This window comes from Leopardus geoffroyi, chromosome D3, assembly GCF_018350155.1.
Source record: "Leopardus geoffroyi isolate Oge1 chromosome D3, O.geoffroyi_Oge1_pat1.0, whole genome shotgun sequence".
In the NCBI taxonomy this organism is placed as follows: domain Eukaryota; kingdom Metazoa; phylum Chordata; class Mammalia; order Carnivora; family Felidae; genus Leopardus; species Leopardus geoffroyi.
In genome coordinates, this window is record NC_059339.1 from 20,197,342 (window position 1) to 20,224,480 (window position 27,139).

The window sequence follows — 27,139 nt, forward strand, 5'->3', positions numbered from 1 at the left end:
GCTTAGGGTGTCTGTGTCTTTGAAGTTGGAGCCTGAGTATCAGTCAGGAATCCCTGAGGGAGGCTTGTTATTGTCATATACGACCAGCACAGGAGTCTGTCCTGGCTTCTGCTGGTATCACTGAACACCAAAGGTTTCTACATTGTCTCCCTGAGAGGTGGTCATGGCCATCTGTCCCGGGGCCTCTGACAACAAGGGTAGCTGAGTCAGCATGCTGGAGCATACAGGAATGTAAGTGAGGGGTTCACCTGACCAGGAAGGGAGGCTGGAAAAGCGCACAGGTTCCCAGTCCCTGTAGAGGAAGAGAGAAGAGCAGAAGCCAACAAGTTCAAGGCAGCAAAAGTCACCTGCACCAGGTGAGGAAGGCCGTCCAGGCTGAGAGGGGATGTGGGACAACCTCAGCCAGAATTTTCCAGGTCCTGAAGGAGACAAGCATTTTTTCTCAGATATGCCAGCTGCTGCTGGGGGGCGCTGCTGCTCTTGGCCATGGAGCCCCCTGGACAAGGGAGGTGCCAGCCCATTTATTGTCCTGTTGATGGAAAAGCCAATGATGAGAATTTGCAGATTATAATCCTCTTAAGTGACATCTTCATGACCCTTTAATCAGACAAAACCCTGGAAATATTATTTCGGTCATAGGGATTCCCACCAAAGATCATCTTTCTTGTTCATCAGGTCAATAAGTAAATTTAGAGGAAATATTCCAACTGTCTTTGCCATGCTCTTGTGAACAATGATTTTTTCCATCTGTGTCTCCCCACACCCATGAAGGTATTGCTCTGATTCAAACCAGATGGAAATAGGGGGAAGCTTCTGCTTTTCCTTCTTAATAAATTCCTCATCTGTTGTTTTGACCTCCTGCAATTGCTCTGCTCTAAAAGTTAATTTCAAAACCACAAGTCAAAGAATCATGAGAGAAATTCAATTTAGGCAAAAAATCCATTCACTTCTTGGGAAAGATCTTTCCCCGTCAGAGAGACAGGTAAGGCCTGAATGAGACATGGCCACCATACAGGGTCAGCATGGGGATGGGTATGAGTCTATGTGGGTCAGATCTGGGCTAAGGGTCAGCGCTACCTGGTGCAGGTGATGGGATTTGGGGCTGTGGGAGGACAGAGGTGCCAGGAGAAAGTCCCACGTAGCACCCAAGATGGTGGCTGCACTTCCTCCACAGTTTCTGTAAAACCTAAGGATGGAAGGGCCGGGGACAACAGGGGCCTGGTCCCCTCTTTGCAGAGCACGAGGCAGTCCTTCAGGATGTGGGGACACCTCATCCAGGAAACCAGAGGAAACATTCTCTATGGCCCATCCAGGCTGCCTGTACCCAAGGAGAAGAGGAAGTCCCACAGGTCTGTGCTGTCTGAGACAGGTGCCTCCCCTGCTGAGTGACATGTGATTACATTTGGGGCGCATATGATGTATAATGACACTCTAAATTTTCATTCTCTACTGTAAAACCTGACTACCGTCCCCATAGTCAGAATGATCATGCTACCACTCTGCTACTTTACAGCAGGGTAAACATAGATCGGAGGACAGGGAACGTGCTAGCGTCTCCCACCCTGCAGGGGCCAGAACCAGGGAGGATACCTGATCCTATGCCCTGACTAGAATCTGCTCAGAAGGCAGGTGAGAGTAAGAGCCAGACCAGGACAGTAGAGTTTGTGTCCCATTGTCCATCCTTCTGTGTTACCTGAGTCACTGCCAGGCACTCCCACTGCCATGGCAAGTGGCACAGCAAAGAGTTAGCCTAGTCCTGGCCCTCAGTCATGGTCATGCTCAGGAGGCCATGTCCCTAAGTACTGTCCTCAGAATCAGAACCGGATGTTTGCTCATATCTGTATGTATTACCAGCTTGGAGACCAGGCTTGGCTTCTGCTGGTTCCAAGAGGCATGTTCACTCCCGAGCTCATCTGCAGAGCAGAGGATCTTGGGCCTGCCCAGGGCCCCTGACACAAAGCAAGTCAGCATCATGTCAGGGGCTGCATAGAGCCTGTAAGAGAGGAGAGGAAAGGGTCTTGGAGGAAGACACGGTGGCTGAGTCAGAATGACTGGCCCAGCCCTGTGAGGGAGAGGAGCGATGTGGTCGTGGTGATCGCAGGGCCCTGACCCCATGGACCCTGGGTGGGACAGAACAGGGCACCTGTGCCGCACGCTGTGCCTCCCTGTGGGCCTCTCACCTGTGCGGGAGCAGCACGGGAGCAGGAGTGAGGCCACTCAGAGTGTGGTCCTGGGACTAAGAGCACCGCAGGCTCACCTGGGAGCTGTTCCACATGCAGATGCCTGGGCCCCACCCCGACCTGCTGCACCTGCAGCTGCACCTTGTGGAGACCCCCCTTCTCCAGGGGAGTGTGTGCTCACTGGCTTCACAGTCTAGGAGTCTAGGCCACTGTGGAAAATCTCACTTCCTCTGCTTGTCTCCTTAGGTTGTACTTGGACACCTGGAGGTGGGGCTTAACTGGCCTGCTCTGGTCAACTGAACTTAAATCAGATACTAGACCCTGTGCCGATCTGAAAAAATGATTTTTTTTTTAAATTTTTTTTTTCAACGTTTATTTATTTTTGGGACAGAGAGAGACAGAGCATGAACGGGGGAGGGGCAGAGAGAGAGGGAGACACAGAATCGGAAACAGGCTCCAGGCTCTGAGCCATCAGCCCAGAGCCTGATGCGGGGCTCGAACTCACGGACCGCGAGATCGTGACCTGGCTGAAGTCGGACGCTTAACCGACTGCGCCACCCAGGCCCCCCTGAAAAAATAATTTAAGAATAGACTCATTCACTGGCCACATGGAGTGTGTGCTGTGCATGGAATGAGACCCCAGGGAATATGGGCTACACGGCTCTGGTGACAGAGAGTGTGCCTTGTCTGCTTTAGGCTCCTCCTTAGGGTGAATCATCAGGAAAAGTTGGGGCACTGTCTGGGGTGAATCATGGTGACTATCACGGGGGAGCTGGGTTTCTACTACACAGTTGGGGCAAGAAGGGGTGTGTATGGATTCAGGAGATCCCTTAATACTCCCTGGGTCTGGCCGCAATCCAATTCAGCAGCTCTGATAATAGAACTTCCCTGAATGAAGGCTTAGTTGTGCTGACTGGCAGGGATGACGACTCTCTCAGGTGTTTGCTGTGGGAAGGGGATACGGAGTGAGTGGTGATGAAGATGATTTAGACACCACTCTGACCACAGGCTAGTTGCAGGAATGAGCAGGGTAGATGTAACAAGTGTTTCTTCCTTATGTTGTATTGATGTGTTTGGATGTATATTAATCCTATGTTTCTGTCTTGTTCCCCTGTGTCATCCCACTATCATCTACCATCAGATGTGTTAAGTGTAGGTCACTTTCTATCTCAATACTGAAGTTTTTGAGACCAATCCCCTGGGACAAAAATGAACATCTGTAGCAGACACAAATGTATGTTGGATCCTCTTTGAGAGAAAGGAGAGCATTATTTGTGGTTGTCATGAGATAGTTTCACAGTATCGGGTAGAAGCATGGTTACCAACATCGTCTTTATTTCCAGACTGTAGTTTGTGTGGATCTGGGTGGACTTTACGTGGATGACAGGGGCCTGTGGTAGCTTGATAGACTCATCATTGACAGACTGAACTGTATTTCACAAAATTGTTTTCTGTCTATATCCTGGGTGGGGTGGGTGTGAGGAAAGATTCTGGTGCAAGATTTGGGGGGTAGAAGTGACACTGCACCCATTTTGTGGCTCACTCCATGGTTGTGTATCTTCTGGCTCCTCTGTAGGAGGAGGCAACTGCCCCAAAGTCCCCCATTCACCATCAGAATGGATGTGACTCTCCCACTTTCTGTCAGAACCCAGAGTACCTAGTGTGTCTGGATCATTTCTCTTTGTTTAAAAATACAAGAAATGATCCAATCTGTCTGATCATTGGACATGCACATTTGGGATTTGGGGGAGAAATTCGAGCTTTGTGAGTATATAGTGGCCTCCTCAGGTCCCTGCAGACTGTGTTGGGGGTACTGGTCATCCTGGATTGGGTTCTTGGAAGCAGACTCTGAGATGGAGAAATGCATGTACAGGAGATCTGGAAGGAGGAGGAAGGTCAGACTGGGCAGAAGAAGTGACCCACACAGAGTGAGACATCAGATGAGGCCTCATTCCTGCAGGGAGCTCCAAAGCTGGGACCTTTCAGGATATGAGAAAGTGAGGCAGGGCCTTGGCCTCTAGGCCTCAGGAAATCATTTAACTGAACCTCTCTGAGAAGGGACATAAACATGGGGAGGCACTTTTCTGAATCAAGAGCCCTTGGTGGTGAGGAGCACCCCTGTGAGCTGTCAGAGGCTCCAGGCAGGAGTGTGTGAGCCCCGATGAGGGGATGTGGGTGACCCCACACTGTCTACTGCACTCATCCATTGTACTCAGGTGGAGGTGGCTCCATGCATGACACCAGGGCTTCAGGACCTCAGGTGAGCTAGGAAATTTGGGGCTCTAATCCTTGTCAGTTGTGAGAGCAGTAGCCCACAGCCACCACATGGAAGTGCAGAGATAATGAGCACTGGACGAAAGTCTCCCTGTGTCTTTTCTCCACCCAGGCCCTCTGTCCGCAGTTCACACCCAGGCCCCGAGAAACAGGGAAGCCTAGTGCTGTCAGCTGTAAATGCACTCCTGACCCTCCCTGTGCAGAGCTTCCTGGAGATTGGATGGGGAGGGAGGTGGGGGGAATTCAGATCTGGGGACCTGGACCAGATCTGCTCATTGCTTTGGGTACAGGTCTCCAGGGGCTTGGAGAGAGCATGACAGAGATGGGGAAGAGGTTTGTGTCTCACTTCCCCATCTGCCTGTGTCACTGTGAGCATTACCACTGTCCCACACCTGACAGTAATAGTCAGCCTCGTCCTCGGCCCGGGCCCCGCTGATGGTCAGGGTGGCCGTGTTCCCTGAGTTGGTGCCTGAGAATCGGTCAGGGATCCCTGAGGGCCGGTTGCTGCTATAATAAATGACCAGCATGGGGGCCTGGCCTGACTTCTGCTGGTACCAGTAAGCATTTTTACTTCCAATGTTGTTTCCTCCACACGTGATCCTGGCCGTCTGTCCCAGGTTCACTGATACTGACGGGGGCTGAGTCAGCACATAGGAGGCCACGGAGCCTGCAAGAGAGAAGGTGAGAGGTGAGTTTCCAGCCTGGGGTGTCATCCCCTGAACACTCCCACCTGCCTGGCTTAAGTTCCAGTGATTCTCTAGGCCCCAGTGTCCACTCTGCTGTCATCTTAGTCCCTGGGGCCCATGGGCCCGCCTAGTGGATGGAGCCTTTGAACAAATGAGAACCAGCCCCCACCTTTCCCTGGGCAGGTGCAGCCCTTCAGGGCTCACACAGATCAGTGAGCACAGTGGGGGGCTATCACCCCACCAGCCCCCCATCCCACAGCAGGGTCTTGAATATCCTATCCCCACTGAGACTCCCCTGCTGAGCTCAGAGTCAAGACCAGGCTTGTCCCGGAACCCTGGGCCTGGGGTGGGTGTGAGCCTGGGCACAGCACCTGTGCAGTGAGCGAGGAGGCCAAGGAGGAGAGGGATCCAGGCCATGGTGGAGGTGCCTCGATTCTGTTCCCTGAGGTCCTGAGGCTGGGCAGGGTTCCTCCCAGGCCTGACTTATCCCCTTGCTGGAGACACCTGCTGTTCATGCAAATCAGCCAGGGCTCAGGGGCTGCTGCTGAGGGGCCTTGTGGTTTCAGAAATGGGCTCAGCCCAAGGGACACAGAGATGGGAGGGGCAGCCCTTCAGATCCACTTTCAGCCCAGGGGATTCTGCTTCACCCTCTGATCCCATAGTCTGGGATCCACAACTCTATTCCTCTCTGTGTCCTGGCCTGGCTGCTGGTAGGGTATAGTCACAGCAGAACTCGGAGGTGGAGTCTGTCTGCATTTTCTGAACCCCTTATAGAAAGTTTATTCTCTAGGTGACTGGAAGAACTTAGGTCATTGCGGTGTCCTACCCCAGGTCTATGTTGGGGAACTTCAGAACCTGAATAAAGTTTTTCCCTTGCCTAGTGCACATGGCTTTTGGTTTTGGGGAGCCATTGAGGTGCTGTAGGTGTCTGTCCCGGGGGAAGGTCATAGAAACTGTTCCTCAGTATCCCCAGGGTACACTCATTACTAGGGGCAGACCCAACTGGAGCAAGGTTTGACAGTGACTGAGTTTAGCAGGTATAGGCTGGGCTGGAGAGGCAGGAAGTACTGGACTGGTGCCAGAGACAGAAGCACATTGTACAGGACACAGATGTGAGAGACCCCGCGTCAGAATTTAACATCAGTGTCAAAGGTGATACTGCAGAAGCCTATGCCTTTTCCTTCAGGTGTCAGGTCATGGTGACCCACCCTCCATCCCTGTTAGAACCTCTGATGCCCAGACCTTCCCCATGTCCAAGTGGCTTTGCCAAGCGACCTCTGCTGCCTCTTGATGGCCACTCCACAGTGGCTACTGGAGGGGCAGGGAAGTCCTTTGTCCAGGTGGAGAGGTGGAACCCACTGCTCAGATCCTGATACCCTGATCCATGGGCTGCTGTTCCCAGGGAGAGGAATTGCTCTTATCTTTGGGGCCCCTGTCAGCCTCCAGGTTAAGCAGGTGGAGATCAGTTTATCCAGGGAAATAGGAAAAAGCTCATGTAAGGAAAAGGCAGGGTCCATTTGAGGTATCACTGCTCACATCTCTGGGGTGGTGGGAAGTCATCTGTATGGTTGTGGCACTTGGCACGAGGTGACAGAGGACTCGGGGACTGACTGTTACTGGCACTGGCTGCAGGTACACCAAATGGTGTAATGATGGCTACTGCTCCAAAGACAGAGACAGGAGAATTCACCCAGCAAACACGTATTCAGATCCACCCCGGTCTGGCATACATTCCATCCCGGGAAATTAGTGAATAAGACACACGTCTTTCTCATCTTCCTGCCTTGGTGACACAACAGAGTGGACACAGTTGCTTTGGTGATACAGCAGAAAGTCTCCAATCCCTTCTACCTTTATCTTGTCTTCTATATTCCCTTAGAAGCCACACTATTGCTATTCTCAGGTCTCTATTGCTCAGGATTGACCCCGTGGCCCAGAGCTGGCTCATGTATGTATCATTTGGTTGGAGATCCTTTTGGGGACTTTTGCTCTTGTGACGAAAGAAACAGAGTGGATTATGCAGTGCTCTTTCCTTGTACTTGGGAGTGATAGCTGGAACTCCAGCAGCCATCCCAAGATCTGTTGTCAACAACAGTGAAAAGCAAAGCCTCCATAGTAGTGATGGGGGGACAGAAAGTGAGATTTGGCACCTCATGGAATTGGTGAGTACATGGAGAAACACCATCAGACATCAGACTTGTTCTGTGGGATAAAAATAAGTGCCTGATGTTCATGCCTCTGGCTGAGATGTGCATGTATTGCATTAACAATTTCCTGACCAGTTAGGATAATAATTAACACAACAAATCAATGAATAAATATAGTGATGGGAAAATGTGCCGTGTTGTGTGGTATGTAGACAATGAATTGAGATCAAACAAGATGACAGGCAGGTGCTGTGTGGTGAGAGGCTGGAGGAGGCCTCTCTGGCAGAGGTGACCTTGGAGCTGCTGTCAGGATGGGAAGAAGGAACAAGAACTAAAGTGTGTGTTTGGAGTCAGTCTCTGTGGAGAAAAGTCTGGTTTGTCTGAGGATGCAGGGACAGTGAGGACCTTAGGTGTCTCTGATTCAAAATTAGTTGGGTTCCAAGGTGATATTTTCTCATAAGTTAAAAATTTGAGGGGCAGGACTGATGTGCTAGAATTCCCACTGCTAATTTTGTCAGGAAAGGTGGATCACAAGAGAAGTCCATGAATGAGCTTCCCTGTAAACTGAACGGCAAACAGGAGCCCTTTTGTAGCTGACCGTCACTGTGGCTTATCTGCGGCTCAACTATGTGTGTGTGTGTTCTGTGTGACATCAAATTCCTGTCACAAATCCCTTCATATTATACACTTATACACATACACATATTAATATACTTGTAAATATATGTGCACATACGTACTTATGGGGTATGCATGTTGGTAGATGTGTGTGTGTGTGTATATACACATACATGCATACATATTTACCATATGTGCACGTATATTTTGTAGAGATTCTGATCTCTGAATTGGTTACCAAAGTTGTAGTTGATGGGATCCTTGCATTGTTATGAGGCCCAGAGTTCCATTTTATCACCAGTGAGAAGGTGGGTGTGGTTAGTATAACAAATAGCAGGACCAAATTAGTAATCCATAGCCTTTGACCTAGGACATTTGTATCAGTTAGTTAGTGATGGTGTTCCTAGAACTGAAATAGATGTGTAGCTTACCAATTTTTTACATCTGTATAAACAATAAGCTTCATTTGGCAGACACTTTGGCTTGCTGCTGAGCTTAGCAGAGACTGTATGCCCCTTATAAGCTACTAACTTAGCATGTGACCTGAGCTGCCTGCGTGAACAGGGTGGTATCTGACCAACCATGCATGGATTTAGCCATTCACAGAAGCTCTGTTTCATCCAATGTAAGAGGTAAATTTGAGATTAGACTTCACCAGGTCCTGAAGAGACAAGTGAGTTTCATGAGGAAGAGGCCAGATGCCCATGACCCCAACCCCAGATGCATTGTCTTTTCTCTGTCTCACACATGTATGGCCCAATGGGGACAATCCTGTGACCAGCTGATACAGAGAAAAAAAACACAGAGGGCTGGTTTATAGTGGTTCCTATATGATATGCAGCCAACTCTGAGAGTTAACACTATTAGTACTGCAGCCCTAATGTGGGACCTTCCTGCACAACATGGGTGGAGGAAAATTCTCCAAAAGGTAGCATTTGAGCACAGTAGTTGCTTCATTTTTCCTGGGCATAGGTGGCTTTTATACTAACCTATAGGATTTGACTCAGTGTTAGGCTGGATGGTCAGAAACTTGGAAGGAACACAGTAAGAAAATTGGTGAAAGATGTTTGCGGAAGAGCTATGTGAGTAGAACCCACACAATGAACAGAGGTGGAGGCCTTTTGTGCTTCATGAAAATGCCTACCGTAATGTGTCCACAAAGGAAACAATGTGAATAATTAAAACAGATAATGTGACATATCTGGGGACAACAGTCAGCCTTCTTCTCTATGTACTCCTGAACTTGTTCAGTGGACTCCATAGCAAAGTGCCCATGTTGGAAGTTGGGTGGTTATTCATCAGATAATCACTATGGGTTTCCACTCACTAAAGCTGACGTGGCTATGGCCACTTCTGAAAACCACTATGCAAACAGCACAGAGCAACCCTGAGTTCCCAGTTTGAGACCATTTCCTTGAATATCAACCTGGAAGCTGCTGACAGATTAATTACATTAGACCTATTCCATCATGGAAGAGATAGTTCTCTTCTTATTGAAACAGACTTGTACTCTAGATAGGGACAACTTTTCTTTGCCTGTAATGCCTCTTCCCAAATTACTACTCTTATCCAATGCCTCACCCAGTGTTCTGGCATTTCAGTGTGGCTTCTGTCCAAAGCACTCATTTTACGTCTTATGAAGGGATGAAATGTACCTGCGTCCATGGAATTCACTGGTTCAACCATTTCCTCCAACATTCTGAAACAGCTGGCTTGCGTGAATGGACTAGTGGCCTCTTGAAGACCTACTGTGCCAGCCATGTGGCTACACCCTGTGAGGGTGGAGCGACACTTTCCAGAATGTGATATTTGCACTAACTCTGTGTCTGACATATGGTGCTGTTTGTCCCACAGCTATCTAGCATTCATGGGTCCAGGAATCAACAGGTGGAATTGGGAACATCCCCAATCACTGATATTCCTGGTGACCCACTGTAAAACTTTGACTCCTTGTCTCCACGACCCTACACTCTGCTGCCCTAGAGGTCTTAGTTCTAAAGGAGAAATGCTTTCACCCAGAGACACTGCAATGATTCTATTCAACTGAAATCTGAGACTTCCCCTCATCACTCTGAGGTACTTATGTCTCCATGGATGTCTCTCTGTCTGTCCTTCCAGCCAGGTCTTCCATCCACAACAAATTCCCTAGCCAAGAAAATGTGACAGCCTCATCCTGCCTTCTGCATATGCACTCCTGATCCACAGGGTGCAGAGCCTGCCTGGAGGCTGGGTTGGGAGTGAGGTCTGGGAATCTCAGATCTGGGCACCTGGGGAATACCTGCTGAATCCTTGTCCACCGTCCTCCTGGGGCTGAAAGAGAGTGTGCCAAAGATGGCGAAGGAGTGTGTCTCACTTTCCTGTCTGCCTGTGTCACTCTGAGCTTTAATACCACTGTTTCACACCTGACAGTAATAGGCATCCTCATCCTCGGCCCTGGTCCTGCTGATGTTTAGGGTGTCTGTGTCTTTGAAGTTGGAGCCTGAGAATCAGTCAGGAATCCCTGAGGGAGGCTTGCTATTGTCATATATGACCAGGAGTCTGGCCTGGCTTCTGCTGGTATCACTGAACACCAAAGGTTTCTACATTGTCTCCCTGAGAGGTGGTCATGGGGCCTCTGACAACAAGGGTAGCTGAGTCAGCATGCTGGAGGCCTTCAGGGAGCCTGACCATGGGGCTGGCCTGGGCCCCTGGACAGATACAGGCAACACCTGATTCAGGGAAAGGTGGTCATGTGGCCTCACTGCCTACCCCTCCTGCTCATGTCCCCTCTGCACCCCCCAGATGCACTCGTGTCTCCCAACCTTGGGACGTCATTAGAATGGGAAACTCTCTCATTCTGATGTGTGTTCATCATGGTGTATGTGGGAGTTTACTTTTATACAATCCCCTCCTGTTGGAGATGCATCACAATTTCCAGTCTATTTCCACATGGTACTTTTGTCTCTATGACATACTTCATTCCACTATAGACCAGCAGCTGGCATGGTGAACACATTGATTCCTTTTATTGTTTCACCCATGTTTCTTTTCTTTTTTTTTTTTTTTAATTTTTTTTTCAACGTTTATTTATTTTTGGGACAGAGAGAGACAGAGCATGAACGGGGGAGGGGCAGAGAGAGAGGGAGACACAGAATCGGAAACAGGCTCCAGGCTCTGAGCCATCAGCCCAGAGCCTGACGCGGGCTCGAACTCACGGACCGCGAGATCGTGACCTGGCTGAAGTCGGACGCTTAACTGACTGCGCCACCCAGGCGCCCCTCACCCATGTTTCATGTAAAAGTGTGAAAATTTCCAGAAACCATTGCTGACTGAGGAACACTCCTTCAGCCTCTGTGTCTCTGTTTGGGTCCCAGGATCATGTCTTTGCACACAGAGTGAGCTCTGGGGATTGTATAGTCAGTGGCCACTGTGAGGAGCTGGATTCTATCATTTAACCAAGGACATCCCAGGGATCAGACATGTGGCCTGAGTCTGGGAGAATCCACCTCACCTTGGAGACCGTCTCATAATGAGTCTGCAGACCCTCCTTCCAGTGGTCAGGGGCTCTGATTGGCTCACCTCCTGCCCCTGAGACACTCCTGAGCAAGGAAGCTGCAGCCTTGGTTCTGAGTCAGCCTGGAGGTGTGGAGGGAGAGGGAGAGGGTGAGTGGTCAGGGCATCTCTGGATGTGCGCAGCACAGAGGAGTCAGTTCCCTGGGACTTCTGTTGGACAGTGAGGTGACTGAAATTTCCCAGATGAGGTAATCACTGTGTCAGGACTCCTATCAGTGTCTTGGATGTCCCTGTGTGAGTCTGACCTGCAGAACATTGTCCCTGCAGCCTGAGAAGATAGGATGGATCATCCCCGCTTTCTTCTCATGACTGAACCTTGGACAGCTGCTGACCCACAGATTTCCTGTCCCTGTGAGGCTCCACCTGGGCAGCCTCAGCCTCTGTCCTGCTTCTCCTGCAGCATTGCTGCCCCCTGCTGGTGGAGGAGGACTCAGACCAGGAACTTCTCTTCTCACCCCACAGGGCCTGTCACCTGAGAAAGGGTGTGGACTAGGGTTTCCAGTCTGCGTCTGTCAGCTGCCCCCCTGCCCTACTCAGCCCAGCCCAGCCCAGCACACACAGGTCACATACACAGTGCAGACGCCATTTCTGTAATTGTCCCAGGGCTGAAATGCCCTGTCCTAGCCCACTGTCTTCTTACAAAAAGTAGAATGGACCATACAGTGTAGTGCATTTGACAAAGCTGTGTGATGTCCCACAGCCACCAGATTCCTGTCTATTTAGGAAGCAAGACTGATGCCTCCTGTGTCTATTTTAGCGTAGTTGGTCATCAGAATAACGGGTGATTCTTCTGGCACAAAGTTCAGTTGTGCACCCAAATCTTTAATCTTACTGTTATTACTACTATTTTTACTACTTTTATTTTTTAATACAAATCACATCTCTTGGAGTTTGGTTTGGGAGGATTTTAACCTAGCCTGCCTGTGGTTTGTTGAAATTGGGAATCTGCGAATTCAGACTTGGATCCAATGCACATGATACAGGTCACAATTTACCTGAAAGATTTTTCTTGGATTCCCACAAAGGAAAACAGGAGAGTCCATCAACAAAGTTAACTCATGGGGACCCACTGAGTCATTCTTATTAGTGAGACTCTTCAATATTTTGTATTACTTAATTTGAAAGAAACGTTTTTCTTATATCTGTGTGAGATTCCCATTTAATAGCAGGCAAAGCTAATGCCCAGAGACTAGATTCCCAGATCACAGAAGAAAGTGAGGTGAGTCCAGGAGTAGAGCCCAGGTGTCCTGGATTCAGTCCCTGAGCTCTTTGGGGTGAAGCTTGTCCAGGGCAGGAGGGAGGGAGTATGGGGCTGGGCTGGGCAGTAGGGCTTCTGTCCCTCAGCTCACTGTCATCCACATCCTGGTCTGGCCTAGAAGGGAGCCTCCTCAGCCTGCATGTTGGATGGTCAGCAAGGTTATGTCCCAGGTTAGAACTGGAGAATCTGTGGGGATGGTGGAGGCTGTCTGGCTGTGCGGGGACCTGGCCTGGGTCCTGATGCTCTGCTCTGCATTACTGCTTAGTCCTCTCTCTGTGCTCACCTGAGCAGGTGGGAGTGACAGGGGTTTCATGGCCACTCTGCAAGGGGCAGCTGAGTCTTGTAGGGGACCTTTAGGTTTAAGAGACTATGGGGCTCATTCTCTGGGATGTCACCCCTTGCAGCATTCCTGGGGCTGAACCCAGGGTGAGGGTCCTGCTCAAGGTCTTGTCTGGGCTGAGCCTGTGGGCAGTGCCAGTGGGGCAGCACCTGGGCAAAAAGTGAGGAAGGGGAGCACGAGAGAGTCCAGGTCATGGTGGGACCCAGAGTTCTGTGTTCTGAGCCCACAGCTGAGCCTGGCAACTCCAAGCCTCCCTCACATCCTCACAAGTCCCCTTGAAAACGCTGCTTCTAAGGCTGGTGGAGAGAATCTCTGTGCTCCTGGGTGGGCTTCATGGATCTGGTTCATGAGGAGCTGTGCTCACCTCTTAGCTCCATAGTGGAGCTCTTGTCACTCTGTGTTTGAAACTCTGAACGATGAGGGAGAGAAGGGGCATGTGAGGGCATTTCTGTAGCTGTTCTCATGAAATGTGCCCTGTGACTATTTCTTTGCTTCTTTGTGTTAAAGAGATAGATGAAACATTTTATCATAACCATTTTGACTTTTCAATTCACCTTCCCAGATTTTCTGTCTGTTCTCTGTGAATGTTTCATGTCCCACATGGTGGAGTATGGTTGGGTGTACCTTGTCCTGAACTTTTCCTCAGATTTTATTGTCATTTACTTTACTGTGGTTTTCTTATTCGCAGTAACTTGGGTGTTGGTGTGAAATTCAATCCGACAATCTCTGTCTTTTCATCGTGGCATAGACCATTTTTTGAATGTGTTAGTACTAGCGTTTAATAATAGTATCCATGTATTTATTATCTAGTTGTCCCATGTGCTTTCCATTTCCTCTTTCCATTTAACTGTACTTTTAAATTAATGGAGCACTATTTATGCTTCTGTCTTACTTTTTTTTTTTTTTTTGCATATTACCTATAAGTTCTTCTTGTCTTAGTCTCAGTAACTTGTAATAATCTACCTTCAGGTGATGAATACCATGTTACATGGAGTATAAGAACCTGATAACATACTTGTATCTCTCACCTCTCAGCATATTTGTAGGATGTTACTATATATATATAATTTTACCTATATTAGAAATTCCAACATGTGTACTTATAATATTTGCTGTATACAGCAAATTATCTCTTAAAGAGATTTAAATAATAAAAACTCTCAATATTTATCCCTATAGTTAGCATTTCTTTTTTTTTCTCATGAGTAAAAACACATATATTTTCCAAAAAATATTGAAAATGGAATCTACTATTGTATAAAAATAAATATACATTATGAACAAGTAGGATGTCTTTCTTTTTTTGTTAATATGAAATTTATTGTCAAATTGTTTTCCATACAACACCCAGTGCTCATCCCAACAGGTGCCCTCCTCAATGCCCATCACACACTTTCCCCTCTCTCCCACACCCCAACAACCCTCAGTTTATTCTCAGTTTTCAAGAGTCTCTTATGATTTGGTTCCCTCCCTCTCTAACATTTTTTTCCCTTCCCCTCCCCCATGGTCTTCTGTTAAGTTTCTCAGGATCCACATAAGAGTGAAAACATATGGTATCTGTCTTTCTCTGTATGACTTATTTCACTTAGCATTAGACTCTCCAGTTCCATCCACGTTGCTACAAAAGGCCATATTTCATTCTTTCTCATTACCAAGTAGTATTCCATTGTATATATAAACCACAATTTCTTTATCCATTCATTAGTTGATGGACATTTAGGCTCTTTCCATGATTTGGCTATTGTTGAAAATGCTGCTATAAACATTGGGGTACAAGTGCACCTATGCATCAGCACTCCTGTATCCCTTGGGTAAATTCCTAGCAGTGCTATTGCTGGGTCATAGGGTAGGTCTATTTTTACGTTTTTGAAGAGCCTCCACACTGTCTTCCAGAGTGGCTGCACCAGTTTGCATTCCCACCAACAGTGCAAAAGGGTTCCCCTTTCTCCACATCCTCTCCAGCATCTGTACTTTCCTGATTGGTTCATTTCAGCCACTCTGACTGGCATGAGGTGATATCTCAGTGTGGTTTTGATTTGTATTTCCCTGATAAGGAATGATGTTGAGCATCTTTTCATGTGCCTGTTGGCCATCTGGATGTCTTCTTTAGAGAAGTGTCTATTCATGTCTTCTGCCCATTTCTTCACTGGATTATTTTTTTTCGGGTGTGGAGTTTGGTGAGCTCTTTATAGATTTTGGGTACTAGCCCTTTGTCCGATATGTCATTTGCAAATATTTTTTCCCATTCCGACGGTTGCCTATTAGTTTTATTAATTGTTTCCTTTGCAGTGCAGAAGCTTTTTATCTTGATGAATTCCCAATAGTTCATTTTTGCTTTTAATTTCCTTGCCTTTGGAGATGTGTCAAGTAAGAAATTGCTGCGGCTGAGGTGAGAGAGGTTTTTTCCTGCTTTCTCCTCTAGGGTTTTAATGGTTTCCTGTCTCACATTCAGGTCCTTTATCCATTTTGAGTTTATTTTTGTGAATGGTATAAGAAAGTGGTCCAGTTTCATTCTTCTGCATGTTGCTGTCCAGTTCTCCCAGCACCATTTGTTAAAGAGACTATCTTTTTTCCATTAGATATTCTTTCCTGCTTTGTCAAAGATTAGTTGGCCATACCTTTGTTGGTTCAATGCTGGGTTCTCTATTCTATTCCATTGATCTATGTGTCTGTTTTTGTGCCAATACCATGCTGTCTTGATGATTACAGCTTTGTAGTAGAGGCTAAAGTCTAGGATTATGATGCCTCCCGCTTTGGTCTTCTTCTTCAATATTGCTTTGGCTATTCAAGGTCTTTTGTGGTTCCATACAAATTTTAGGATTGCTTGTTCTAGCTTCAAGAAGAATGCTGGTGCAATTTTGATTGGGATTGCATTGAATGTGTATATTGCTTTGGATAGTATTGACATTTTAACAATATTTATTCATCCAATCCACGAGCATGGAATGTTTTTCCATTTCTTTGTATCTTCTTCAATTTCCTTCATAAGCTTTCTATAGTTTTCAGCATACAGATCTTTTACATCTTTGGTTGGGTTTATTCCTAGGTATTTTATGATTCTTGGTGCAGTTGTGAATGGGATCAGCTTCTTTATTTGTCTTTCTGTTGCTTCATTGTTAGTGTATAAGAAAGCAACTGATTTCTGCACATTAATTTTGTATCCTGCGACTTTGCTGAATTCATGTATCAGTTCTAGCAGACTTTGGTGGAGTCTATCAGGTTTTACATGTATAATATCATGTCGTCTGCAAAGAGTGAAAGCTTGACTTCATCTTTGCCAATTTTGATGCCTTTGATTTTCTTTTGTTGCCTGATTGCTGATGCTAGAACTTCCAACTCTATGTTAAACAGCAGCGGTGAGAGTGGACATCCCTGTTGTGTTCCTGATCTCGGGGGAAAGCTCTCAGTTTTTCTCCATTGAGGATGATATTAGCTGTAGGCTTTTCATAAATGGCCTTTATCATGTTTAAGTATGTCCCTTCTATCCCAACTTTCTCGAGGGTTTTTATTAAGAAAGGATGCTGAATTTTGTGAAATGCTTTTTCTCCATCTATTGACAGGATCATATGGTTCTTATCTTTTCTTTTATTAATGTGATGTATCACATTGATTGATTTGTGAATGTTGAACTAGCCCTGCAGCCCAGGAATGAATCCCACTTGATCATGGTGAATAATTCTTTTTATATGCTGTTGAATTTGATTTGCTAATATCATGTTGAAAATTTTTGCATCCATATTCATCAGGGATATTGGCCTGTGGTTCTCTTTTATTGCTGGGTCTCTGTCTGGTTTGGGAATCAAAGTAATGCTGGCTTCATAGAATGAGTCTGGAAGTTTTCCTTCCCTTTCTATTTTTTGGAATAGCTTGAGAAGGATAGGTATTATCTCTGCTTTAAATATCTGGTAGAATTCCCCAGGGAAGCCATCTGGTCCTGGACTCTTATTTGTTGGGAGATTTTTGATAAGTGATTCAATTTCTTCACTGGTTATGGGTCTGGTCAGGTTTTCTATTTCTTCCTGTTTGAGTTTTAGAAGTGTGTGTGTGCTTAGGAATTTGTCCATTTCTTTCAGGTTGTCCAGTTTGTTGATAATTTTTCATAGTATTCCCTGATAATTGCTTGTATTTCTGAGGGATTGGTTGTAATAATTCAATTTTCATTCATTATTTTATCTATTTGGGTCATCTCCCTTTTCTTTTTGAGAAGCCTGGCTAGAGGTTTATCAATTTTGTTTATTTTTTCAAAAAACCAACTCTTGGTTTCATTGATCTGCTCTACAGTTTTTTTAGATTCTATATTGTTTATTTCTGCTCTGATCTTTATTATTTCTCTTCTTCTGCTGGGTTTGGGGTGTCTTTGCTGTTCTGCTTCTATTTCCTTTAGGTGTGCTGTTAGATTTTGTATTTGGGATTTTTCTTGTTTCTTGAGATAGGCCTGGATTGCAATGCATTTTCCTCTCAGGATTGCCTTCGCTGCATCCCAAAGCGTTTGGATTGTTGTATTTTCATTTTCATTTGTTTCCATATATTTTAAAATTTCTTCTCTAATTGCCTGGTTGACCCATTCATTCTTTAGTAGGGTGTTCTTTAACCTCCATGCTTTTGGAGGTTTTCCAGACTTCTTCCTGTGGTTGATTTCAAGTTTCATAGCATTGTGGTCTGAAAGTGTGCATGGTATGATCTCAATTCTTTTATACTTATGAAGGGCTGTTTTGTAACCCAGTATGTGATCTGTCTTGGAGAATGTTCCATGTGCAGTGGAGAAGAAAATATACTCTGTTGCTTTGGGATGCAGAGTTCTAAATATACCTGTCAAGTCCATCCAATCCAATGTATCATTCAGGGTCCTTGTTTCTTTATTGATCTTGTGTCTAGATGATCTATCTAGTGTTGTAAGTGGGGTATTAAAGTCCCCTGCAATTACCACATTCTTATCAATAAGGTTGCTTATGTTTGTGATGAATTGTTTTATATATTTGGGGGCTCCCATATTCGGCACATAGACATTTATAATTGTTAGCTCTTCCTGATGGATAGACTCTGTAATTATTATATAATGCCCTTCTTCATCTCTTGTTACAGCCTTTAATTTAAAGTCTAGTTTGTCTGATATAAGTATGGCTACTCCAGCTTTCTTTTGACTTCTAGTAGCATGATAGATAGTTCTCTATCCCCTTACTTTCAATCTGAGGGTGTCCTCAGGTCTAAAATGAGTCTCTTATAGACAGCAAATAGGTGGATCTTGTTTTTTTTTTCTTTTTATCAGTTCTGATACCCTATGTCTTTTGGTTGGAGCATTTAGTCCATTTACATTCAGTGTTATTATTGAAAGATATGGGTTTAGAGTCATTGTGATGTCTGTACGTTTCATGCTTGGAATGATGTCTCTGGTACTTTGTGGTCCTTGCAGCATTTCACTCACAGAATCCCCCTTAGGATCCCTTGTAGGACTGGTTTAGTGGTGATGAATTCCTTCAGTTTTTGTTTGTTTGGGGAAACCTTTATCTGTCTTTCTGTTCTGAATGACAGACTTGCTGGATAAAGGATTCTCGGCTGCATATTTTTTCTGTTCATCTCATTGAAGATTTCCTGCCATTCCTTTATGGCCTGCCAAGTTTCAGTATAGACAGGTCTGCTACTACTCTTATGTGTCTACCTCTGTAAGTTAGAGCCTTTTTATCCCTGGCTGCTTTCAGAATTTTCTCTTTATCCTTGTATTTTGCCAGTTTCACTATGATATGTCATGCAGAAGATCGATTCAAGTTATGTCTGAAGGGAGTTCTCTGTGCCTCTTGGATTTCAATGCCTTTTTCCTTCCCCAGATCAGGGAAGTTCTAAGCTATGATTTGTTCAAGTAAACCTTCAGTACACCTTCAGTACTCCCTTTCTCTCTTCTTCTTCTTCTTCTTCTTCTTCTGGAATTCCTATGATACAGATATTGTTCCGTTTGATTGCATCACTTAGTTATCTAATTCTCCCCCATACTCCTGGATTTTTTTTATCTCTCTTTTCCTCAGCCTCCTCTTTTTACATAGTTTTATCTTCTAATTCGCCTATTCTCTCCTCTGCCTCTTCAATCCCTGCTATGGCCACCTCCATTTTATTTTGCACCTCATTTATAGCATTTTTTAGTTCCTCATGACTATTTCTTAGTTCCTTGATCTCTGTACCAATAGATTTTCTGCCGTCCTCTATGCTTTTTTCAAGCCCAGTGATTAATTTTATGACTATTATTCTAAATTCTTGTTCCCTTATATTGCTTAAATTGGTTTTGATCAATTTGTTAGCTGTCACTACTTCCTGGAGTTTCTTTTGAGGAGAATTCTTCCATTTTATCATTTTGGGTAGTCCCTGCAGTAGCTCCAAACTACAGGGCACTTCCCCTGTGCTGTCTGCGAGTAATTTGAGTTGGTGGGCGGGGCCACAGTCAGACCTGATGTTTGCCCCCAGCCCACCACTGGGGCCACAGTCATACTGGTGTGTACATTATCTTCCCCTCTCCCAGGGGCATGACTCACTGTGGAGTGGTGTGACCCCTGTCTGGGCTACTTGCACACTGCCAGGCTTGTGGTGCTGCTTCGATGGGATCTGGCCAAGGGCGTATTAGCCAGGGTGGATCTGGAAGGTGCACAGGGGCAGGAGGGGCAGGCTTAGCTCGCTTTGCCATGGGTGGTCCCCTGTGGGAAGGGCCCTGCAGCACCAGGAGGCAGGCAGACCCATTGGAAGGATGGATCCACAGAAGCACAGTGTTGGGTGTTTGTGAGGTGCAAGCAAGTTCGGTGACGGCAACTGGTTCCCTTTGGGAGTTCAGCTGGGGGATGGGAGAGGGAGATGGCACTGGCCAGCGCCTTTGTTCCCCGCGGAGCTGAGCTCTGTCTTACGGGGCTCAACAACTCTCCCTCCCGGTGTCCTCTCGCCCTCCCCACTGTCCGAGTGCAGGGCTGTTGACTTTTAACATTCCAGATGTCAAGTCCTGCTGGCTGTCAGAACTCACAGAATCCGGCCCCCCCACTTTTGCAAGCCACACTTGGGGGCTTTGCCTTGCCCGGCGGGCTGCCCCTCCACTGCCCTGGCTCCCTCCCACCAGTCCATGTAGTGCGCACCACCTCTCTGCCCTTCCTACCCTCTTCCATGGGCCTCTTATCTATGTTTGACTCCAAAGAGTCCATTCTGCTGGTCTTCTGGTGGTTTTCTGGGTTATTTAGGCAGATGTGGGTGGAATATAAGGGATCAGCAGGATGTGGTGAGCCCAGCGTCCTCCTATGTCACCATCTTCCATCCCTGAAAATCTATAGTTAGCATTCTGATTTTTAGATTCATTTTGTAGAATCACATTCTTTCTGGAATTACCTTCTCCTGCTTGAAGGATGTCTACTTATTGCTTGTATTATGGGTCAGGTGATGAGCAATTCTGTCATTTTTTTTTGTCAGGAAAACTTTTAATTTTTTTATCAGAAAACTTTTTCATTGTCAAGGGCATCTTCCCTAGATGAAGAATTAAGGTTTTTGCCTTTTTCAGTAATTTAAAGATGTTAATCCACCGTCTCTTGCTGGCATTTCTGCCAGTACAAAATCCACTGGAATCCGTCTCTTTGTTCCCCTGAGTGCAGCATGTCTCTTCCTCTGGCTCCTTCTATGACTGTCTCTTTTTCAGTGCCTTGAACGTTTGATATTAATGGATTTGTGGGGTTTTTTTCTTATTTCTTGTGCTTAAAGTTTGTTATGATTTTTGGACCTGTTACTTTTGAGTTTTCAACAAATTTAGAAAAATTTCCCTATAATTCTTACTATCCTCTGTACCCCACTTTCTCTCCTTTTCTGACACACTCACATCCTATTGTGTTGCTAAAGGTGTCCTAAAGCTTGGTGATTCTCTTTAAATTTAAATTTTTACATTTTTCTGCCTCTCTCTGTGCTGTGTCTGCAGATTCCCCTACGTATTGTTCCCCTTGTCGTGTCTGCTGCTCATCTCAACCCTTGTGCTTGAGATTGGAGACATTGCAGATTTCATCTGTAGGGTTTGATTTGATCCTTTCATTTCTTCTCTGTCTCCTGCTAACATGCAAACATTCAGACTCAATTTTGACTGAACTTTGCAACATCAGTCTTGCTTGAATGCCCAGCCCTCCCGTCTCCCTGCATCTTCCAGACCTACTGCCCCATGACCACATGACCCAGGTCCTAAAATAACTTTCTGTTCTCTCTCTCTCTCTCTGCATATGTGTGTGTGTAACCTGTAAATATACATACTGTTGGATATGAGACACATGGTCTATTGCCTCCATGCTCTCTGGAGAATCCTAACGAATGCACCTTGGTACTTCTTACTCATTGTGGTTCAAATGGCTTCATTTTATGTCTTATTTAGGGGTGGAAATCTTCCCTTCCTCACTTATTAATGCACCTCCTTATGACATGATATCATTCACATGTAGAAGAAGGATGTGACATTCTTTCCCTCATTCTATTCCTAACATTGTCATATATTTTATTTTTTATTCATTATAAATCATAACATTGTTATTTCTGCTTAAACAGTTGACTGTCTTTTATAGACATCAAGCAATGTAATCTTTTTATATTTACCCATATAGTTATGACATCAGATATTTAGTCTATCTGTGTGTAGATTCATATTTCCCTCTGTCACCCTTTCCTGCCCGAGGGGTGTCCTTTAGTATTGCTTGTGCTGAGGGTCTGTGGGTGACCAGTTCTGTGAGGTTTGCAGCCTGAGAAAGGCTTATTTTATCTTCAATTTCAATGACAATTTTAGTGGATGAAGAGCAAGGTTGGCAGGTATTTTCTATTAATGTTTTGAAACCATTGCTCCCCCGTTTCCCTGTTTACATGGCTTGTAATGAGAAATGTGGTTCCACGATGATGCTGATTGCTCTGTGGGGACACTGACTCTTCTCTAGTTGTGAGTGTTTGCAGCACTTGTTTGTAGCAATTTCATTAAGATGTGTGGTATTGGCTCCCATGTTCCCTGCGGCTGAGGTTTGTTGAACATTTGGGCATATTGGCTAATAGGTTTCACCAAATTTGGAATACTTTTTTTTTTTCTTCAAACTATTTTCTATTAACCACCTGCTCCCTACCTTCTCTCCCTCAGTTACTCCAATTATAGACTTAAGGCTGCATGAAGTTGTCCTAATTACCCCGAGGATTTATTCATTTTTCCAGCATTTGCTCTTTCTGTTTCATTTTTAGTAGTTTTTATTGCCAGGAAATCCAGTTCACTAGTCTCTTCTTTTCTAGCATCAAATCTGCTGACAATATCACATTGTATTTCAGATCATGTAATTATCATTTGGGGGCATTTTAAAAGATTGATTCTTTAAAAACTATCCTCCGTGTGTTCTTCTAACATGTTCAGTCATTCCTCCACCCCCCAGTAACTAATGAACAGAGTTACAATAACTGTATGCATATTCTCCCCTGATCCATCCTGTGCAGAGCCTTCCTGGTGAGCTGGGTGGGGACGGAGGTCTGGGGACTTCATCTGGAGAGCTGGGTCAGACCTGCTCATGCTTTGTCTACAGGCTTCCTGGGGCTGGAGGAGAGTGTGACACAGATGGGGAATGGGTTTGGGTCTCGCTTCCCCATTTGCCTGTTTCACCGTTGGCATCACTACTTTGTCCCATGCTTGACAGTAATACTCAGCCTCGTCCTCAGCCCGGGCCCCGCTGATGGTTGAGGTGGCTGTGTTTCCTGAGTTGGAGCCAGAGGACCAGTCAGGGATCCCTGAGGGCCAGTTGCTATCATCATAGATAATCAGCATGGGGGCCTGGCCCATCTTCTGCTGGTACCATTGAACAACTTTCCCTCCAATGTTGTTTCTACTACCTGTGATCTGGGCTGTCTGTCCCAGGATCACTGACATTTATGGGGACTGCATCAGCACATTGGAGGCCACAGAGACTTTAAAAGAGCAAAATGAGTTGGGATGGAAGTGTAAGAATCCATTTCCAGGAAATCCCTTAAATTACCCAGCCTGGATTGAGCTCCAGGGATTCTTTAGGTGCTAAGGCACCTTTTCTTATCAGTCTCATCCCCTGGGGTTTATGGGTCTGGCTGGTGGATGGAGGCTTGGACCACCCCTTTCTCTAGTCAGAACCATCCTCTTAGGGCTCACACAGATCTGGTGAGCAGGGGCAGTGGGGGGGGGGGCGGCGCAGATTACACCACTCTAGTCCCTTGTCCCATACAATATAATGAATACCTGTGTGGTGAGCCAGGACACTGAATGAGAAGAGGGGTCCGGGCCATGGTGGAGGTGCCCTGATGCTGCTACCCAGGCCAGAGCTGGGCAAAGTCTCCTCTAGGCCTCTCTTATTCCCTTGCTGGAGGGACCTGCCATTTATGCAAATAAGCTGGGCCTCAGGCTGCTGTTGCGGAACTTTGTGGTTTCAGAGAAGGACTCAGCCCCAAGGGGCACAGAAAGGGGAGGGGCAGCCTGATCCCATAGTCCGGGGCCAACATCTCCACCCCAGATTAGCTCCTGGGTTCACTCCTTGCCTGGCTAGTCCTGATACCTCAGAGGTGGAGTTTGTCTTTATTTTCTGAACACATTCTATAAGAGACACTCTGAGGTTTACACAGGTGCAGGGTGCTACATCAGATCACAGATCGTGGGCCATAGACACCAAATAAAGTCCATTTTCTATCAAGGGCTAATGGAGTAATCCAAACCATCATGGTGCTGTAATAGTCTGTTCTTGGCTGTGAGCTGGTCATAGGGGCTGTGCCTCAGGATCCTCATTTTACAGTGAGGGGCAGGGGAAGGTCAGATGCAAAAAATATATTGGTTGTATAAGAGAATGAGAGGGGACTTCAAAGATCAGTAACTCTTCAAGGGAACGTTTACCATAATTACGATGTCTTCAGTTGTTGGAAAAATGTATAATAAACATCTTAATATGTAAGTTAAGTCGAAAAAGTTTACTGAGAAAAATCACTGTTTCAGGCACTGGGAAACGGGTTATTAGAATTTTCTAGGCCCTACTCCCTTTAGGGAGGTACCTGGAGGGACGAGTGAGGGGGAGGTGGGAGGAACTTCCAGGAAGGAGGATCAGCTGTGTCTGGTAGGACAGGGGGCTGTCAGCACCTCCCAGAGGGAGGGAGAGGGACACGTGTTATCACACGGAGGAAGGGTGTTTGTGGACTCTGAGAGCTTTTTGTTTCATGAGGGTGATGTAGGGCACGGTTTGGTGGGGGGCATTTTGACTGCACTGTATTAGAGAAACAATCAACATATCCATGAGCAGGACTATACACACATAGTCTGAAGAATTTGTACTTGAGAGTGAAAGATGACACTGTAGACAAATGACCAATGTCAAATGACCTGAAGGTCTCAGATCCTGGTTACTACCCACCACTGACTATTAGAAGCCCTGATGCCCAGGCCCTCCCCATCGGCAGGTGGTTTTGGCAGGTGATCTCTGCTGCCCCCTGGTGGCCACTCCACACTTGCTGCTGGAGGTGTAGGAACCTCCCTTGTAAAGTGTAGATTCATAACCTATAGCTCAGGTCCTGATTCCTGATCCATGGACTATTGCCACAGTGAGGAATGACTTTTTGATGCATGACTTCTGCCTGCCCCAGGTTCTGGCATGAGGGGCCCAGATTACCCACGATAACATGAAAAGGCTCATTTGGAGGAGGAGAGCACAGGTTTCACTGAGGAGTCCCTGTACCTGTCTCTCGTGTGATGGGAGGTCATGCAGGAGGTACCACAACTTAGCAGTGGGTTCACAGGACTGATGGTATGGCTCTTGCTGGTGCCAACGGTGGGTGCAAGGCTGCTTGGTGGTGGTGGAGGTAACCAGGGACTAATGTCCCAAAGACAGAGACAGGAGAGCATCCACCCAGCACACATGTATTCAGACCCACATTGGCCTGTCTCACATTCCATCCTGGGAATTCTGCATGAACAAGACACAGTCCCTACTGAAGACGGAACTGTAGTGCTGCTCTTGGGATGGTAAGAGAAACAAGCAGTGAGACATGTGTAGGAAGAGCCCTATTATCTCCTCAGGTAGTGGTGGGGGTGAGTGGGAGTAATGATCTGATAGAACAGGACAAACTTAAGGGGCTTTGGGTTCACACCCAGTTCAGGGCCAGGGTGGAGTTTCCTGAGGTGAGCATTCTCAGCACAGAGGGTGTGGTGAAGTGTGGTAAGAGGCCATTTCCAGTACTAAGTCAAGCTCTTTTGACAACAGCTTGGCACATAGAGAGGCCTCCGGGTGGAGGTTGCCAGAGCAGGGACAGGTTAATACATGTCCCAGTGCCTGGTATCTCCCTAGGTACCTGGGGGATGAAGTCACTCAGGACAGTGATTATTATCCCTTGCATCCCCCCTTTACCCACGTAAAGCCACAGGGAGACTACTCCTTGTGCCTCTGGTCTTGGTCCCCTGTCTTGTCCCACAAGGATAAACTGTCACTGGTCTCCCCAACACCCCAGACTGGCTGAGCTGAGCAGGAACATGAGGGAGGGGTGCATCCGAGAGGGAAGAGAGACTGGGAGAGGCCTGCAGGTCCCCGGTCCCTGAGAGGCAGAGAGAAGAGCAGAGGCTGGCAGGTGCAAGGCAGCAACAGTCACCTGCACCAGGTGAGAAAGGCTGCCCAGGCTGAGAGGGGATGTGGGACAACTTCAGCCAGAATGTTCCAGGTCCTGAAGGGGACAGCTTCTTCCTCTCAGTTCTGGCAGCTGCCTGTGGGGGGTGCTGCTGCACTTGGCCATTGGGCCGCCTGAGGACCAGGGAGGTGCCAGCCCATTCATTGTCCTGTTGATGAGAAAGCCTATGGTGAGAATCTCCAGATGATAATTATCTAGAGAATATTCATTATCCTTTAACCTGAAAAATCCCTGGGAATACTATTTGGTCATAGGGATTCCCTCCAAAGATCATCATTTTAGTTCATTAGGTCAATCAGTAAATGTTAGATGAAATATTCCAAATTGCACTTGCCATGCTTTGGTGAGGAGAAAATGATTTCCTGTCCTGTTTCTCCCCACTCCCACGAAGGTATCCCTCTGACATGAGCCAGGAGTGGAAATAGGGGAAGCTTATGCGTTTCCCTCTTCTAAAATTCTTCATCTGTTGTTTTGACCTAATGAAATTGCTCTAAAAATTAGTTTCAAACACACAAGTCTAAGATTCATGAAGGGAAATTCAACTTACGAAAAAATTTATTCAAGTCTTGGAAAAAGTCTTTTCCTCAGAGTGACACTGCGGCCAAAATACAGATGAAGCCACCACACAGGGTCAGCACAGGGGTGGGTGTGAGTCACTGTGGGTCAGACCTGAGCTAAGGGTCAGACCTGTCTAGTGGAGGGGATGGGATCAGGAGGCTGTGGAAGGGCACTGGTGCCAAGAAAAAGTCCCCACGTGGGACACAAGATGGCGTCTGTACTTCCTCCACAGTTTGTGTAAAATCTAAGGAAGAAGAGCCTGGGGTAGCAGGGGCCTGGTCCCCTCTTCACGAAGCCGCAGGTAGCTCTTCGGGATGTGGGGATGCCTCACGCAGAACCAGACCTGACACAGCCCCAGCGTCCATGCAGGCTGCCTCTACCCAAGGAGAAGAGGAAGTCCCACAAGAGTGTGCTGAGACAGCTGTCTCCCCTCCTGAGTGACAGTGATTACATCTGGGGCCCATGTGATGTTTAATGACACCGTAAATCTTTACCATCAACCATAAAACTCAGTTACAATCCCAATAGTCATAATAGCCCCCCAACGCTGCCAGTGTTCATTAAGGGAAAACAGACCAGAACACAGAGGACTTGCTGGATTCTCCCACCCTGGGGGGTCAGGCCAGGACCAGGGAGGCCACCTGATCCTGAGGCCTGACCAGCAGCTGCTCAGAGGGCAGATGGGAGTGAGAGTCAGTCTGTGTCAGGAGGGTTGTGTCCCGTCTCCCGTCCCTCTGTGTCACTGTGAGTCACTGCCAGCCATTTCTGCTGCCATGATAGCTGACACAGCAATGAACAGCCTTGTCCTGGCCCTTGTGGTCCTGGTCATGCTCAGGGGGCCATGTCCTTAACTTGCATACTCAGCATCAGACCCAAATGGTTGC

The 27,139-nt window shown here is 46.6% G+C and overlaps 3 protein-coding genes, 2 long non-coding RNA genes, 1 pseudogene and 1 gene segment (V, D, J or C); 2 read left to right on the top strand and 5 right to left on the bottom strand.

Annotated features, from left to right (window-relative positions):
* The window catches only part of LOC123587584 (immunoglobulin lambda-1 light chain-like), an 876,584-nt gene that overhangs the window by 162,965 nt on the left and 686,480 nt on the right, over positions 1–27,139 (bottom strand). The gene's annotated exons all lie outside the window — the stretch shown is intronic.
* The window catches only part of LOC123587589, a 511,389-nt pseudogene that overhangs the window by 149,521 nt on the left and 334,729 nt on the right, over positions 1–27,139 (bottom strand).
* The window catches only part of LOC123587586, a 1,001,573-nt gene that overhangs the window by 139,707 nt on the left and 834,727 nt on the right, over positions 1–27,139 (bottom strand).
* The window catches only part of LOC123587588 (immunoglobulin lambda-1 light chain-like), an 824,513-nt gene that overhangs the window by 134,820 nt on the left and 662,554 nt on the right, over positions 1–27,139 (bottom strand). The gene's annotated exons all lie outside the window — the stretch shown is intronic.
* The window catches only part of LOC123587590 (immunoglobulin lambda-1 light chain-like), a 577,236-nt gene that overhangs the window by 126,313 nt on the left and 423,784 nt on the right, over positions 1–27,139 (bottom strand). The window lies entirely within an intron of this gene.
* Positions 1–27,139, top strand: part of LOC123587610 — a 204,877-nt gene that overhangs the window by 22,201 nt on the left and 155,537 nt on the right. The gene's annotated exons all lie outside the window — the stretch shown is intronic.
* Positions 121–22,934, top strand: LOC123587612. Its single transcript, XR_006707412.1, has 3 exons — positions 121–133; positions 4,828–4,954; positions 22,811–22,934. It is a non-coding gene; the product is annotated as an uncharacterized LOC123587612 (long non-coding RNA).